The sequence below is a fragment of the Haliotis rubra genome, unplaced genomic scaffold (genome assembly GCF_003918875.1).
Source record: "Haliotis rubra isolate DU_JTF1 unplaced genomic scaffold, ASM391887v1 Scf18, whole genome shotgun sequence".
NCBI lineage: Eukaryota > Metazoa > Mollusca > Gastropoda > Lepetellida > Haliotidae > Haliotis > Haliotis rubra.
In genome coordinates this window covers 52589-57794 of record NW_025765780.1, presented here as the reverse complement: position 1 = coordinate 57794, position 5206 = coordinate 52589, and the positions used below count along the sequence as shown (strand labels likewise).

General features: G+C 42.4%; 1 long non-coding RNA gene across 1 annotated transcript; it reads left to right on the top strand.

Moving 5' to 3' along the window:
* Positions 1–1394: 1394 nt before the first annotated feature.
* LOC124273326 lies at positions 1395–1942 on the top strand. The gene is made up of 2 exons (XR_006897611.1): positions 1395–1514; positions 1881–1942. It is a non-coding gene; the product is annotated as an uncharacterized LOC124273326 (long non-coding RNA).
* The last annotated feature ends 3264 nt before the right edge of the window (positions 1943–5206 follow it).

The window sequence follows — 5206 nt, the reverse complement described above, 5'->3', positions numbered from 1 at the left end:
TTTCCCCACTATATACATTGGCATTTTGTGAGAAGTTATTGCACAAATGATGGCAAATATTGAAACGGGGCCTGAAAGTGAGTTCCAGGCGATTTGAAATATACCCAATGATTGTATATATAATACTGAAACAGTTGCCATAGGCGATACACTTGGCCAAAAAGTATGCAGTGAGTAATAGTCCCCAGCCTTAATGGCTAAATTAAATGTATGTGCACTCATAAATGTTAAAGGGTGTTGTAGTAAGTGTCTCTGTTTTTGATTTAGGGACAGTGTTGGAAGGTGGCAAAGCAAGACTTCGTGGACTGTTACGAAAATACTTCATTATATTCTTCCTCGTTATCAGATGTAACATTTACGTCTTTGTATTATGATTGGCAATGACGTTTTAACTAAAGTTCAATTTAGATTATTTGCATCTGTTAAGACATTATTGGCATCCTTAAGAAGAGCAGGTTATAATTTGCCCTTTGTCGTGTGAACCATGTTTAACACCTTGCTTCCGACAAACCGTGACTCATGCTTATTCTAACAACATGTACGGCATGTCTTTTACTTTTTTACATAATTTTAATTATGTTCAGCGGGATTTGTGCGGATATCTGTTCAGCCTTGTTTTCTACATTTTAATCTTTCTTGCAACTATCGTTTATGCAGGTGTGCATATGTGAGAACCGTTCACTTGATAGCACTTTAAGAAAGGACGTAGATGAACAGACGATTAACGATTTAAACTAAGACCAGATGGCCTTTGTAAAATTCCACCTGAATGAGTTGTGGACATCATATGAGTTATCTGCCTAAAATTGTACGGGAATGATTCCATTGTGTTATTGCGTGCTGACTACGGATACTGAAATCTGCAAAGAGAATTTGTGCAAGTACCAAGGTGAAAACAAGTAATTGTACCATCAATAAAAAGACAACAGTCATCATCAAAAATAAAGTCATCTATGATACGTGTGCTTCCCCACATAAGAATACGTGTATGACCATGTAAAGTTACCCATCGTACCTCGAAGAGCTGATCATGTGAAGTTTGTCCGATCAGAGCACTGGTATGAAGCAACACAAGGATGGATATGACATGTCAACATGTTTACAGACTGTAACAACTTGCATATTAACATGAAGTGTTACGGGATTGTGGATCGCATCCTGCTTTCGCAAGAGAGAGGCCTCTCTTTTGGCGACAATTACCGATATGAGTAAAGCATTGACACCAATTATGATGACGAATATCACATGTATAGCTCTGCTTCAGAAACGTGTTATTGGAGGAAGAATGCTGAGGGTTCAAAATCGTTAAACAGCAACTGTACTTCATATTTACTGTTTGTATGGGAGTCTGTTTCACAGGGTGTTTGCTCAGAGAGAGGCTCCATCCAATTATTATTATGTTTTACAGATTAAATATAGCATGTAGCAGAGAGGGTTCTGGTGATCATGGTGCAGTCAGGCTGGTAAGGCTCATCATCAGCTCATTGCCCTTGCCCCCTCTACACGCAGCCCAGGTGAGGTGAGGTGAAATTGGGTTTAACGTCGTGCTTGAGAATATTTCGCTTATATGACGATGTGCATGCGTGTGTATGTGTATGTGCGGCTGCTTGTACTAGCCCAGACGTAAGCTGGTTTTATAGTGCTTGCCCACTGAGATACCATGCCGCAGTGAAGCATGAATACCCCACTCAGACACATTATACTGACTCCGAGCCGACCAGTCCTTGTTGTACCCATTAATGCCGAGCGCCAGACAGGGACCAACAAGTACCATATTTTAACGTCTTTTGGTATGACGCGGTCGGGGATCGAACCCGCGACCTTCCGCTCTCCGGGCGGACGCTCTAACCACTACACCACGGAGGCGGTCCGCAGCCCAGACAACGAATGGGACTTCTCACAGGAAACGCTGCCTAGTCGAACCCACCAAGAACTTTCCGGACAATATGTAGACTCCCCAACACTGCAGCCTCCTGCATTACCCAGAGTGTCAGAAGGGCTGTGCTCCCGGTGGAGAACACGGGCACTCTGGTAAAAAGTACATAAAAGAATTCTATCATGAAGAGACTCCACAACAATCAAAACCCTACCTCCAGAATTGATTGGCATATAAAAACAATTAAGACAGGAACGAGGGTGGTGGGCTCTGTTATCAGAAATGATCCTTCTGGTCAGGCGGTCAAGACTCTGGATGTCTTGTTTTGTCCAATCAACTACTCCAAAGGAATAGGAAAGGACTGGCACAGTAAAAGTTTGGTGGCTTTAACCTTCTTTCGAGCATTTAGCTCTGAGCTCCAGATTGTCTTTAAGCGAGCTTTATACTCGGCCCGAAGTTTGTCTTGGATCTAGGCGTTCTGGAGCTTTCTTGAACTTGGTTTCCAGGATAGGTGTAGGCCTGATCTTCCTCAAGATTCTCATTAACTCCACCCCACCCACCCCCACCCCTGTAACGTGACCGATCCACTATTAACTACCTTGCCACGTTTCAGATGAAGAGTATTACATTTGTCGAGTCCAAACATCATGTCAATATCATAACAAAAGGGCTCGACTAGGAGAACCTGCTCTTTCAAATTGGCATCTCCTTTGGCAAGGAGCTCTATGTCATCCATGTAAAGGAGATGAGTAAGCGGTGCTGGGGATCTGCGCTGAGGAGGTCCGGGATGGTAACCCTCCTCCCTACTGAGCAGAAAGCAAAATGATTTAGAGACAAACAAAAAAGCAAAGGACTGAAGGAGTCCCCCCGAAATATTCCCTTTCTGATTGGAATAGATTCCGAAGCCTGCACCTGCCCTTGCAAGTACTTCTCAAGTTGAGTCGACCAGCAACTCATTAAACACTTGAGTAAATCAAGCAGTTGCTCAGGGAGGTCAATACAACGAAGAGACTTCAGAATCCACTCGTGATGGACAGAGTCGTATGCTTTCTTGTAGTCAATCCAGCACATGGGGAGGTTGCGGTGATATGTTTTCGCCTCTTCCAAAATCATTTTTTGAACAAGAAGTTGATCCTTGCATCACGAACATCCCTTTCTCACTCCCTTCTGCTCTCTATAAATTATATCACTGGAAGAGCAGTAAGATGGCACGAGACTTGTCAAACACCTTTGTGTATTCAAACATGTGATAGGGCAGAAGTTTTGGATATCAGTCAAGTCTCCTTTTTTGGGAGGAATTATTGTGCGACCTTTGCAGAACCATGGAGGAACATTATCTGTGTCCACTAGAGAATTGAAGCAGTGAAGTAATGGGAACAGTTTCCTGTACTGGTTTCGAATGCCATCAGGCCCTGGAGCTGTATTTTCAACCGATCTGGTGAGATGTAACAGACAAACCACCTAGTTATTTTCTCATGCATTGCATGGTCATAATCACGGACCCATGGTGCCTCAAGGTTACAGTCGCCGGGTACAGACCACAAGTGTTTTCTAGAACCTTTCATTGGCATCCATGGGAGGCTGATTATTATGCTCACCATCACCGTTTTTTTTCAGTTGCCTGTAGAAGTGTTTTTCATCTTTTCTAAAAAGTTTATTTTGTTTAATAAATTTGTTCTTCTTTTCCCATTTTTTTCTTTCTTTCCGTCCAAACCTTTAATTTTGCCTTAAGGGAATCGACAATGTGGAGAAGTACCTTTTCTTTTGTTGTCTTGTATTGTGATTTTAATTTCTTCCAAATTGCCTTTTAGACATTGGGTTCCCTGACGATCTTATTTTAAGGCACAGCTCAATCTAGGAAATATTACTTCTTGTTTCATTAAGTTTTACAAGAAACCGGCTTGTCCTTGGTCTTTAGTTGTTTTCATTAGATTTTATTTTCTTTTGAAACTGTGTGAAGTCTTCCAAAGTTCGAGCGGCAGCATAGACACAGCAATTCACTTCATGTAACGAGCAGTCCGCCGAAAGTGTTAGGGAAATAGCTTCATTTAGTAAATCAATTTCATTTTTGGGAAAGACACGTTTAGTTGTTTAATTAGCCTCCGTTTCTCTAAAGGTAAATCACAAATTTCCTCATAAATAGAATTGAACAAAATGTAAACAGGATTTTCGGAAAGATCTGAAACTGAGGAAGAAGAAGAGTTTGGGTCAGACATTTCGGGGCCAATTGGCTCTACACCGGAAGAGTTTGCTCCAGGAAGAGGATACCCATGCATGCACGTCGTCATATGAGCGAAATATTCTCAGGCACGATGTAAAACCCAATTTCACCTCACCTCACCTCCAGGAAGAGGAAAGAGGTTAAACGTGGGTGTCCAACAGAAGTTTTGGGTCTGCTGCCACTTGAGAATGCTGCTCATGCAAAGGTTCCTGACGGGCTCCAGTTATGGGTTGAACTGGCTCAAGGGGCATGAGATTTTTATGCCGCCAATATTGATCTCGGAGATTTTGCTCCGTTAGGTAAGCATACATGGGCATGGCGACTTGACGCGTGAATTCGCATGCCATCCTGTCGCTTTCGCACACTCTAGTAGTGTGGATTTTAGACGATTTGACCAAGATATTCTTGGTCGGGTTCTGTGCCTTCACCTGGGGCAAGTCCCACTCCAGTGTGGTTGGTGTCACTACCGGAGGAAGGCTGACTGGGCTGCGGAGTTAAAAGATGGTTTGCTCCTTGTTTGTCTGTAATCCAGTAAGAAAACCAGCTTCGAGGGGTCAGCCCTAACTGGGTGATGTACGTTTAGTTCAGGAAATAAAATGCCCCTATCTAGGCCCACCACGGAGAGGCGTACATCATCAGGCCCCTATTATTATTATGTTTTACAGATTAAAGATAATATGCAGCTGGGGCAGCCTGTCGCAAATCAATGGTCGGTCAATTCTGGGTCAGTGAAGGGTATCCATGTTAAACTGCGGTATGTCAGTATCCCAGCACGATAACACTGGCATTCGCACGAACAGTAAACGCATCCAAACACATACTTTGTTATAGCATGGCATTTCCATTGAATAAACGATAATAAGAACAGATTAAAGCTGCTATTCATACAGGTTTTATTATCAGATTATGTTTTTTTCGGTAAAACGCAAATATGTAATACATTCTACAGATGGAGGTCATTTAAACGTCCCGATTTGGTGGTGCGAACAAAAATACATTAACAACTCCTTGGATCTTTCAAATATAAAATATAATGGATATACAATGTCGTTGTACTTGCGGTGATGACATTACCAAGAACTACAGTGTGTTCTCTCAAAAAAAAGTAT